Source organism: Tamandua tetradactyla, chromosome Y, assembly GCF_023851605.1.
Source record: "Tamandua tetradactyla isolate mTamTet1 chromosome Y, mTamTet1.pri, whole genome shotgun sequence".
Taxonomy (NCBI): Eukaryota; Metazoa; Chordata; class Mammalia; order Pilosa; family Myrmecophagidae; genus Tamandua; species Tamandua tetradactyla.
In genome coordinates, this window is record NC_135354.1 from 13,791,494 (window position 1) to 13,804,632 (window position 13,139).

General features: G+C 37.5%; 1 protein-coding gene across 6 annotated transcripts in view; it reads left to right on the forward strand.

Moving 5' to 3' along the window:
- LOC143672596 (protein WWC3-like) overlaps positions 1-13,139 on the forward strand; it is a 310,051-nt gene that overhangs the window by 41,768 nt on the left and 255,144 nt on the right. Inside the window, exon 2 of one of the 6 annotated variants that reach the window (XM_077147209.1) lies at positions 7,166-7,292. The exons of the other annotated variants lie outside the window; for them this stretch is intronic. The gene's annotated coding sequence lies outside the window, so the exon portion shown is untranslated. The remainder of the gene's footprint in view (positions 1-7,165; positions 7,293-13,139) is intronic. 6 annotated transcript variants of the gene reach the window in all.

Here is a 13,139-nt window from a genome sequence, read left to right on the forward strand (position 1 = left end):
ACCTTTGAAGGGGTGTTAGTGGTTAACACCCCTCGTCAGGTCAGGACTATTTTATCTCAAAAGTCAGCATGGTGGCTGACTGAATCTTGAAGTCTGAGGCAATCTTAATTAAGAAGGATGACTTGGTTTTGACTGTAGACAATAGCTAGAACCCAGCCTCCTTTCTTTGGAAAGGGCCTGACCAGATGGAAGCCCTTGAACATTACTGTTTGGACTTAATTGAGTATCAAACCCAAGTTCAGCCCAACCTGGGGGATCTCCTCTTACATTCAGGGGAAAAATTATTCATAGATGGGTCTTCTAGGGTCCTGGAGGGAAAGAAACAGCAATGGCTATGCCATTGGACTATTATTAAATAAAGGAAATTAGTCAGTTGCTCAGTAATTGGTCAGCTCAGCCTTTCAAGTTGTATGCATTGAACCAATACCTCAAATTCTTAGAAGGAAGAGATGGTACAGCCTCCTTTGACTCTTAAGTACACCTTTGGGGTAGTCCATACCTTTGGAAAAATCTGGGAAGAAAGGGGACTAATTAAAAGCAAGAGAAAGAAATTGATTCATGTAGAATTCATAAAACTGGTATTAATGAATCCACACTTAACAAGGGAAATATCAGTGGTACACATAAATGAACAGTAGAAAGGCCATGCCTTTGATACGAAGGGCAACAGGTTAGCAGATGAAAAGGCTAAGAAAGTTTCTTTTTGCCCCCTGTTGAAGTTAATGGTCTCAAAACCCTCTATTCCAAGAGAATTTGAAGTCCCTGTGTACTCTGAGAATGAAGTAAAGAAACTGCAACAATTAGGAGCAAACCTAGACAGTAAGGGGAGATGGGTCCTCCCAGATGGCAGACATCGGAAACTTCCAAAATTATCCTGAACAAGTTGTTCCCTGCTGTGTTTGGTAGAGAATGTCAGCTCTGACAATGACAGCCACTTTACCTCCTGTGTACTGTGAGGTGTTACGTGAAACTTAGACCTTGCATGGGATTTTCACCACCCTGGCATCTACCATTCTCAAGAAAGAATGAATCAAATCTTGAAGAAGCATCTTACTAAACTGGTTTTGGAAACCAGGTTACCTTGGACTAAGTATCTACCCATAGCTCTGCTAAAAATTAGAATTGTCCCTAGGAAAGAATTAAGGATCTCTCCTTATGAAATGCTCTCTGACCTGCCTTTTCTGGGAAGAACTAGAGATCTCCCCTCCTTAGAATTGAAGACCTCTTCGTTAAGAATTATGTACTGGCTTTGTCTGTACTCTGTCATCCCTCAGGCACTACGGGTTGTTGGCCCAGACTGCACCTCTTGAATTTGCTGTCCATCAACACTAACCTGGCAGTGGGTCCTCATCAAATTGTGGAAAGAGACCGAACTCCATGCAACCTGGAAAGGACCTATCAAGTTCTGTTGACAACTGAGGTAGCAGTCCAGACAGGAGAAAAGGGCTAGACCCACTATACCCAAGTGAAAGGACTAGTACCTGAACCAGAAAATAAGTTTAATTCCTGGGAAATAATTCCAACTTTGGACCCTTTAAAAACTGCATTAAAAAAAACAATAGTTGTTTGATAAATGGGGTTTTCAGATTTGGGGGTTAGAAGTCTGTATTTTAAGCTAACATAATTACTAGTGACCTTGGTCAAAGGATAGATCAGAGCTGAGACTGAATTTAAAAATGAGAGTAATTATACTAGTCGTAATGCTCCAAATTGGGGGTGCAATAAGACTGTAAATTGGTGTTGAGTGTAGCTGAAGGTTTAAAGCCCTGAACTGTTCAGTTTAATGCTTGCTGGGTGGTGGAGCATGGAAACTTGATGAGTCAGTGATGATTAAGTTGGGAAAATGGGTACAGGTGTCCAGAGCCTGTAAGAAATTACTGGAGGGGAGTCTCTGGGAAAATTCTGGATGCAGGTCCTCTCCCTGACACCAATAATGGCCTTTACAATTGGCCTTTTGATAGCTCCAAAGAACACTCAGCTAAGCATTAGTTACCTAATGTAGAATGGTCCCAAAGTTGTCAGGGTGGGCAGGACGGAAAACCTGGAGCAAACCATAAGGGCAGGAGCAGGGTGCAAAGACACAAAATGCCTGGGTGAAATGGATTAAATACACAGTCCAGAGTCTAGACAAAGCAACTGTTATGCTTACACAACAGGCTGACCCATTGTCTTATCATGTCCTTCCCAGTGGATTTGGAGGAACATGAAAAGAAGCTCAAGTGCACGGTACTTCTTTTTCAGAATACTATCCCAGGTGAAAATTTTAGTACATTGCCCTCTTTTTTCCCTCCAGTCAGAAGCAGAAAAGTCAAGGCCATATTGACTTCTCTCCTTGGTTCAGAAAACCACTCTGCCTGTCTCTCTAGATGGGAAGAAGAGCTCTAAGATCTTGGGACCATGTCTTGCATGCTCAAGCATAGGATGTGACTGAGGATACTAACAGTTTCTCCAGTTTCATCATATGAGCAGGTCTTTGGTGATATTGTGGAAAGCGGTTGCTCTGACTTGTTTGCCCAAGAAATGGAAGGCGACCTGTTTTCTGGCCCAATTGGCTATCCCGTTCACCCTGGCATTTGAAAAAAAGGAATAATGATTTAGACAGTAAAGGGCTGCCAAGAGAAATCACAGATGAGTTTAAGACTAAAAAACAAGTACCCGTTAGATTTAAGTCATCCTTATTCTGGTGAATCACCACCAACAAAAATGTGAATTGGATTAATCTGCTAAGATTTATCAATTACGACAAGGATACAGTTGAGAGAATAGCAGAACAATTGGATGCTACAAACTAAGTGACCCAGGAGAATAGGATGGCCCTAAACATGATGCTAGCCAGAAACAGGTGTTTGAGTTATGGTCAGGGGTAGTTGTTGTACATTTATACCCAGAAATACAGTCCCAAACAGAACTTTTACCAAAGCTTTACAAGTTCTGAGGGCCTTATGTGAAGGATTAGTGAAAAATTCAGGCATTGTTGACTCCCTCATGAGATGGTTGGAAAACCAGCTTGGAGTGGCAGTGTCCATGCTAGATTCTCTAACCATTATAGCTGGAGTACTCATGATACTTAGGTACTGCATTATCCCAGGTGCCCAAAGGTTGGTTTAGATACTGATCAAGAACCTCCTTAGAGAGAAAGATCTCCATGATGAAGAATCTCAACGGTGAAAAAGCTCTTATCAGGCTTGAAAAGAGACTAAAATGTGAAAACTAAATGTTTGAAAAGAGAGAGAGGGATTTGTAAAAAATCAAACTTTAAGTTTAGATGCAGGCAGGAAAAGAGAAGGGCTTCTGATGTAAACTTACAACTGGTGCCAAATCCTTAATGACCAGGATCTTTAAAAATGTAAAACATAATCAAAGAGAAACCTTTGGCAGGAGGCTCAAATTAGTTAATTTCCCAGGTAGTCTGTAACCTCTGGAGTATCCAGTCAGTAGAAAAATGGGAGGGACTGCAGGTCAAGCACAGGTAAAACCATTTCAGTGTTTTATTGTTTGGTGTGCTAGCCACCATTTGCATTTGGCTAGGTGCCCATTCTTATAAGATCATGAATAAATTCTTTTCTCCTCCACAATCATGTGAGCATTTCTTCTCCTTCAGGTACTGCATTCTTCCTAACAGAGGGAGCTCCAGCATAGAGAAGCAGTTCATTAGGTCTTTTTTTTTTTTTTTTTTTTTTTTTTTTTTTAAAGAGAGAGGGAGGAAGGGAAGGAAAGACAGAGAGAAGGAAGGAAGGATGGAAGGAAGGAAGGAAGAGAAACATCTTTAAACATTTTCTTGTTTTATTATATTTTGTTTGTTTGTTTGTTTTTTACATGGGCTGGGGCCGGGAATCGAACCGAGGTCCTCCGGCATGGCAGGCAAGCACTCTTGCCCGCTGAGCCACCGCGGCCCGCCTCATTAGGTCTTTTATCTAATTGTTTTAAACTTCCCCAGATTACTCCCTATGCATTGATCATATTATAAGAAGGGCATGTTTGATGGTTTCTTGGCTCCTCCAGTGATATCTTCTCCTTCTGGGGAATCTGGTTGAGAAATTGATTATTCCAACTCATGATAGGGTTCCACATTCCTTGCAGGCAGCCACTGGGGACCTGTGGGAGTAAGTACACATGCATACCCTCATTCCCACTTAGTAATTCCTAAGGTCCTTCCATGATCCATCACCTAGAGTATTTTCAAATAAAACTTTAGCTTTGATGGGATTTTGATGTTGAGGAGCAAATATTTTCTGTTGGTGTTAAACCATTTTTGTCACAATTTTTAAAATTTCAGGTATATAAGGCTAATGAAATAGCTTCTTTGGGAGAGTTTATCATACTCCCCCCCCCCCCTTTTTTTAAATAGTTGTTATAGTGTATGGTGTGTACGGTTTATGATGGCTTGGCCTGTAGGGTTATAAGGAATACCAGTATTATGTTTAATTTCCTGTTGTTGTAGAAACAGTTTGAAGGGTGAGGAAACAAAGGCTGCACGACTGTCTGTTTTTAAGGCTTTAAACATACCCATATGACTAATGGCTCCAAGAAAGTAAGTTTTCTTCTGTGCTTGGGGGGAGGTATGAATAAATACTGAAAACATGTCTTCAGAAACATGAAGGCATTTAAAATGCCAAATGATGCTTGATGGATAATGTCAGTTTGGCACAACTGATTAAACCTGTAAGTCCTCATGGATTTACTCATGGGTAAAATATGGATTAGAATATGACTGGCAATCAGGGCAGACAGAGATAATTTGTATGGCCTGGGTGATTGATAGATCCAGCTGTCATTGAAGGGCTCTCACAATTTGATGTGGAAAAGTGCACCTTTTGAAATGCTGATGTAAAATCTACTAATGTATCTGCTATTTGGTTTCCTTCTACCATAGGCTAGGCAGCCCTGAATGGAAATGACTATGCATTAAAACGGAGGATGAATTCAAGTATTCAGTAATTGTTGTAGTGTAATAAATAAGGCTTATATGTCAGAATCTGCCAAAGTTTTATAAAAGTTAATTCTAAAGTTTTCAGTGTGTAGACAATGTATCTGGAGTCACAAGTTAAGTTTATGGGCTGGTTGGGAAGTTGTTGCAAAGCTAAAATAGCTGTAAACAGCTTAGCTCACTGAGTGTTTTGTTAGGGGTAATTAGAGATTCCCAACGCAAATTTCCATACCAAGTGGCAGCAGCTTTTGTAAATTTTCCTGAACCATCAGTAAGAACCTTCATTGCATTGGTAATGGATACTTTACTGGTTTTTGAAGGGAGAGTAAAGTTTAATAATGTTATATTTGTTGCAATAATTTACTAACTGATAAAGAAAATTTAAACTCTCCTACAAAGGCTGCTAATGGTACTTGTAAAATCGATGCTGTTGACGTTTCTTGAAAAAAATTGTTCCTGAGGAAAGGAGAAATGAACTATAGCTGGGTCAGAACCTTTAAGCTGTTGGTACCTAATTCTTCCCTTATAAAGAAGCCATACTTTAAATATATGATGTAATAGTTTTTGTAGGAGTGAGAGTTAAACATGAGAGTTATTCCATGCAAGCTAATGAAGGAAGTAACTGACCAGTTAACCTTGTGGGGGTGTTTAAAGTTGGAAATAGAAAAAATTTTAAAGGCCTTGTTGGAGAAATGAAGGTTAGCTCTTTGTTGGGAATGGTTTGTTTATTAGTTCTGATTCAGGCAGTGCTTTTGGAGTAAGTTCTGGGAAATTAAAATCAATTTCCCCATTTAAGGGATTAAATAAATTGCTGAGGTGGCAGGTGGAAATGCCTAAACTGTGTCATAACCAATTAATAGCTCCTAACAGCATTTGCATATGTTTAAAGCTGGTTTCAATGGAGGCATTATGGTTATTGTTTGAGGCCTTATTGTATGATTATACATGACATGACCCAAATATTTCCAGGGCTGAGAGAATTATATTTTTTTTCTGGAGCAACAGAAGTAGTTGCTAGAGAAGATTTAACATGATCATAAAAATCATAGTAATAATAATTCGTCTTCAGTTTGTGATGCCAACAAGATACCATTATATAATCATAAAGATAACACTTTGGAACCTTATCTCAACTAAGCTGTAAAGTCCGATGTGCAAATATTGTGGTACTATTTAAATTCTCTGTGGCAACACTTTCCGTTGATATCTTTTTACAGACTTATGCTTATTTAGTACTGGACAAGAGAAAGCAAATCACTCTTTGTCAGAGGGATGCAAGGGAATAGTAAAAGAGCAATGTTTTAATCTATGATGATTAAAGGCTACTCTTTTGGTATCATAATAGGATTAGAAATCCCCATTGAAGGGATCCCATAGGTTGTAATAGAGCATTGATTTGCTTTAAATCATGTAATAATCTCCAATTTCCAGATTACTTTGGAATTATAAAAATAAGAGTATTCCAGGGGCTTGTAGATGGTTCTGTATGCCTGGTGTTAAGTTGTTCTTTAACAAGCAGTTCAGTTTGGATTAACTTCTCCCCGTTTTACAGCTACGGCTCCATCCAAACAACTTGTTAGTTGGGCACGTCAAGGGGAGAGGCAGAATATAAGCAGTGACTGTGAGACAAAAAGTATCCTTTGGATGGTTAAAATCCATTGAGTTAAAAATCTCTACCCCAGAGGTTTATGGGTAATGGCAAAATATAAGATTGAATATGTCCAAATTGCTTATCAGGTCCTTGGCACTGTAATATTTTAAATCTTTACTTGAGAGTTTGTATTAAAAGTATTTATTTTAGATAGCCCAAATGAGGGAGCAATTGGCCTAATAATCCTGTAGGGGTTGAAATAGTGGGAAAAAAATAATTGAATAGGAAGTTGGGAATATTTATTGTTAGGTATGGATTCACTAAGGAATCCATGCAGGACAGGGAGTCAAGCTTAACAGGTTTATTGAAGAGAGAAAGCAGGGAAATAGAAGGGTTGGAGAGTGAAAGGGAAAATGAAGGTGGGAGCCTAGCCTGGATGGCCAGCCATAGGAAAGAGAAAATGGTTCTGGATCCTTGTTCTGGGAGCTGCATTTTAAAGGTACAGTAACTTCAGGAGGGGAGGGTGTCCATTAGGTGGTGTGTCATCCCTGGATTGGATGGGAGTTTCCTGACATGATTTGATTGGTTGCTGGGGTTCTGACACATTGTTCTGTTACTGACACACTGTTCTGACTCTCAAACACCAGACTCTGCAAAAGGAGCTGAGGAAAAGAAGCTGAGAGAAAGAAACTGAGAGGCTCTGCGTGATGGAGTCCATTTGATATGCAAAGTTCTTTTTCTGAGACCTGACATTTATGACAGCATTTTTAAAGAGTAAGATGATTCATTTTTCTTATATAGCCAAGGACATGGTAAAGGAGATGTACTTTAATAAAAATATCTAGGTCCCAGAAAGCTGCTTTCAGACTTCATAAAGTATAAGAACTTATGTTGATAAAGCATAGACTTTCTGCGTCTTATAATTTTAAAATGACTTTTTTAACTTCATTGAAATGGAAACTAAATTTTACTATTGAATTAGTATATTATTTGACATTAAAGCTTTTAAAAATTTTGTAAACTCATTAAGTTTTTTTTAACTTTCACCATAATTTCCTTTTTTATAAACCTTTCAGTAACTTATATCTATTCAGGCTTTGTTCTATATTTTCTTCATTCTTTAACGGCTGTTTATTTTATTTTAGGACAAAACTACTCTCTTTTTCTTTTTAATAAAAACATTTTATATTTTTCATATTTAGGAGTGATTTTGGAAAATGTCTTTAAGGGAACATCTCACTACATACAGTTACCATCAAAATTAAATTTTTTATAATAATGTCAAATACTTAAAGTTCTTTAGTCAATGCATAGTTGAGACATTAATATACCTTTTTAATAAGGATTGATGGCATATATAAATATATTTGTTTTCTAAAAAATTGTATTTCTTACAAATTTTATGATCACTACATAATTTTTTAAAGGATTGAATATAAGGTACCTTATTTCATTTGTGACTTTTTACAAAATGAATTTAATAATAAGATGCTATTGAAATTTAAAGTTTCATTTTAGGCTGTTTTTCATTGATGTTCAATTTATACAATGGCCAGGTTCCAATTGGCTTACATTACCATGCCCGGATTGTCGTCTGGGAATTGGGTAGGGACTGAGAGGAGCTCTCTGGGACATAGATAACTTTATTAATGTGCATCTCCTTTTGGGAGGCTAGCTAGACCTCCTAGCTGGAGTGCACATTTTAACAATTTCTTGCCAAGATCATGCAGTGTAGTACCCAGGAGCATATCTGCTCCAATGGAAACTTGCTTGTTCAGATTTTGAATGGCTTGTTGGGTAAAGCCCTTTTGAAATTCTAATTGCTAAATACTATATTAAGCAGGAGTCATGATTGTTTTAACAAGAGTTTTTCAATCCCATGGACACATTTGAAAAGTGTAGGGAGTGCATAAAAAGAAATTGTAGAGCTCCAGAATCCGAAAGTGTGAAATTACGAACTCAAATAGGGGAGGATACTAGAGTTAGAATATAGCTGATTCAAAGAGATAGAGGTGGAAAAAAACATGTGGGAGAACTAAGCTTCAGAGTATGTGAATGTGGGGAAACACAATGAAAGGTAAATGAGAATCAAGAAACAGAAGCTAGATTAATAAAAAAAAGAAAGTTGGGGAACCATAGAGGAGGAAGTTTAGGAAACCAGTGTTCTGAAGGTGGGAGCGTTAACAACCAGAAAAGTAGCAGTGACAAACTTATGAGTTGGAAAGTCAAAGGAAAAGAATATAGTATATATAGTTAAAAACTGGGGGATCCTAGAGTCAGAATATAGAGGGTTAGAATGTAATAATGTGAATGAGGGACAGTCATCACTGAAAATAGCAGAAAGGAAATTTCAAGCTCCATCCATCCACTGAAACATTGATGATCTGACAAAAGTCCTTACTTCTTAATTATCTTCTACCTCTTCCTCCTCCTCCTCCTCCTCTCCCTCCTCCTCCTCTCCCTCCTTCTCCTCTCCCTCCTCCTCCTCCTCCTCCTCCTCTCCTCCTCATTTTCCTTGTTCTTCTCCTTTGCAAATCAACTTTTAGGAAACCGTGGAACAAGTATGATAGCTTACAGTAACTGGGGAAATGTTTAATGAAGAAAGAATTGAAGTAAGTGTGCTATGGCATTCCTAAGCATGGTATTCATGAATGTGTACATAGTAGCACACATTACAAGTGCAGCTTGCATGTAAAAGATGGAGAAATATAAAATGTGTTATCAGAGAATTGTGGTTGTATGTTTTCCTGATTTTAGCAGTTCCTTGAAAAATTGGCTCAACAGATTTGTCTTTTTTTAACAACTGCTTTCCCAGGGCAGAATGGTTTCCCACTGAAATTTATAAAAATCTTTTAAGAGAAAAGCTGATAGCTACTGTTGCCTTGAAGGGGATACGATAGAGAAAAAGGGTCTTTGTTAAACCCTTGCATCTAAAGGAGAATTTAGAAGGTAACACACTTACCTGTGGCAGGATGCATGCTTACCAATACCAAAGACTGAATTTTGATCACTGGTTAATATTTAGGATCCATGCAAACAACGAAATAAAGAAATTAGTAAAGTTGTTAATAACCTGGCTGAGTGTAGGAGTGCCCCAAATACAACTACACTGAAAAATCAAGGAGTATATGCACTTGAATTTCTTATTCAAATTGTTGCTTATCAATAAACTAACAGAATGAACCAAAACTTCAAAAACCTCACAGGAAAAAAAATACAGATTTTAGAAAAATATTTTAAAAATCATGAACAAAACAGTCCACAACAAGTAGCAACAATAGTCAATAGAATCTAATTTCTGGAGATTTCATATAATCATATGAAGATGTCAATTTCCAACAAAGAAATGAAAAAGCACACAGAGAAACAAAAAAGCGCAGCCCAGTAAAGAAAAAATATCAATACAAACTCTTGTTGAGTAAACCCAGGGGTTGGTCTAATAAAAGTCATTGATTAAATTGTTGTAAATATGCTCAAAAGCTAAGGGAGGGCAGACCACGGTGGCTTAGCAGGCAGAGTTCTTGCTTGCCACACCAGAGACCTGGGTTTGATTCCTGGTGCCTGTCCATGCAGAAAAAAAAAGGAAAAAAAAAAAGAAGCTAAGGGACACTGTGGACAAAGAATTATAGGAAGCATGAAGAACAATGTCATATCAAATAGAAATGATCAAGAAAAAGATATTTAAATAGGAACAATTGGATATAGAGGAGCTTAAGAGTGCAGCAACCCAAAAGAAAATCCACTACAAGGACTGAACCATAGATCATACAAGACAGAGAAGAGAATAAAAAGCTTGAATATGGGTAAATTGAAATTACTGTGAACTGAAGAATAGAAGGAAGAAAAAAATGAAGAAAAATGAGAAGTTTCAGATATATATGGGAACCCATCAGGTGTGCAACATACTTGTAATGGAACTACCAAGGAACAGGAGAGACAGAAAGAAAGGGATAGAAGAAACATTTGAAGAAATAGTATCCCCACGCTTTTCACATATGATCAGATTCATGAGTCTAAACATATGCAAAGCTTAATCAGCTTCAAATACAATACACTCAGAGATGTGCCAATGTACATAAGAATCCAGTTGTCGAAGAAAACCACAGATACCATCTTACAAACATAGAACTATCACATCATGTGAAAGGAATCCTTTTTTGTTTTTTTTGAAAAAACAACAACTGGGAAGCCAGAAGACAATTGGCTGTAAAAATACATGTAAAATACATAAAGGAAAGTAGAAACAAGCAAGTAAACAAACAACAACAATTTTAAGAAAATAAAACCTCAATCAAGGATTCTGTGTCTGGCAGAACTATACTTCAAAAATAAATAAAAGATGTCATCAACGTGACATAAGGCATCCACTGAAAAACTTTACACACTGATTTAGCAAATGAAAGGACATAGTTCTTCCAGCGATCTAGTTAAAATATCAAATACCTACTAGAGCCTTAATTTGTTAAATTTCAATTAAAAACATTTTTTTTGCTGTGTTTGTTTTCCCTGAGCAACAGTTAAGCTCCAGCCTGATAACTGGTTTGCCCAAATGCATATTTTGAAAATGCACCATCTTTACTTTAATTCTGAGGAGACTCAGAATTTTTCTTTCACTTGAGAAATACTTTTACATGAACACTGCTTTCCATGACTATGCTGCAACCCCTAACAAAAACTTATTTTGAAATGAGTAAGAATGTCTGAATAGTGAGTGTTTAGTGTGAGTTGAGATGACATTAAAATTTTGAACCGAATTTGTTATTAGAAGAATTCAACTGTTTAGGATACACTTTGTTTAGTTCTACCATTATCACTGCCTCCCTCCCCCAACTGCTTTATACGTATTTTTTGGGAGGTGGGGTTGGTTTAGGAATTGATCCCAGGTTTTCCACATGGTGAAACTTCTACCACTAAACTACCCATGCACCTGACTACCCTTCTTTTGAAACCAGATTCTACTCAGCATATGAAGTCATTATTTTAGGTTTAGCTATCATTTTTGATTCTTAAACTGCCACATTGAATTAATACAAATAATCATGCAAATCATTCCATGCAATCAGATTGTTTTAGGATAGGTTTTTAAAATCTAGGTTTGGTCAGGTAGCAGATATGTTTTGATTTTTTTTTTTATTGTGAAATACAACATATATACAAAACCCCCCACAAAACTTAACAAGTACATTTTAACAAGTAGTTATAAACAGATTTTAAAGTTTGGTGTGGGTTGCATTTCCATGATTTTTCAATATTCTTCTAGCTGACTCAAACATGGGAGACCAACAGAAATATCAATATAATGATTCAGCATTCATATTCATTTATTAAATCTTATCATCTGTGTTGTACTCCTCCTTCTCTTTAAATAACATATATACATAAATAATAAATTTCAAAGTATATTGCAAAAATTAGTTGTAGAACAGATTTCAGAGTTTGATATGGGTTACAATTCCACAATTTTAGGTTTTTACTTCTAGCTGCTCTAAGATACTGAAGGCTAAAAGAAATATCAGTATAATGCTTAAGGAGTTATCCTCATTTCTTAAACATGACCTTCTCTGTGTAACTCCATCGTTATCTTTGAGGTTTCTCCCATTCTTTAGGGATGTTTGGACTATGCTCATTCTAATTTTTTCATGTTGAAAGGAGGAGCTGTTGATATTATGGCATTGTTGATTCCATGGTGTCAGGGCCAGGCCCAGGCTCATCTCTGGGAGTCATCTTTCACAGTTCCAGGGAGACTTTCATCTCTTGGATGTCATGTAACACTTAGGGGAAAGGACAATGGTTTCAGTTGCAGAGTTAGGCTTACAGAGAGAAAGACCACATCTCAGTAACAAAAGAGGTCCTCTGGGGGTGATTCTTAGTCATACCTGTAAATAGGCTAAGATTCTGTGCTGCATACATAAGTTCCACAAAAGCAAGTCTCAAGATCAAGAGCTTTGCTTCTTGATTTGGGTGTCCCTATGGTTTGACACAGTATCAAGGGATTCCCTGATGGTAAAGTTTAATAGTGCCGTATTTTTTCTGCCATCCTTCAAGGGACTTTGCCAGTACTTTTAAGGAGGATTCAGAAGAGACAGTCACTCTTCCTGCTGCAGCCAGTGTCTCCTGTGGAGTTCATCCAGACCCTTCATCGGAGTCACCAGCTTCACAGTCTGCCCTATGGACGTTGGGCTCTCCCATTCCCACGGTTGCACAGCCAGACTCTCCTGAGAGTTCACTGCAGACCTTCATCAGAGTTAAAAGCTTATGGCCTGCATAAGCTTAGACAATACATTCCCATGGTTACATGAGACAGTTTTAAAAATTTTAATTTACAAATATCTCCTGCTAATTCTGTTTCTCTAGAGAACCCTAGCTAATACAGCTTGATACTGCAGTGGTTCTTGAGAAACAGAATCTTAAAAATATGTTTTTATGGTTTGAGTCTGTCTGGACTCAAAGGCACTAAGGACTCTGTTTCCCATAATCAGAATGACATTGTCACCCCATCGGGTCAGTTGGCAAAAGAGATACTCAAAATATCACCATTGGATTATTCTAATGCTTTGCTTGTATGAAGCCAGACTCTGAGGAATAATGTTTTTGACACGTTTACAGAGTTTTGTGGAAATA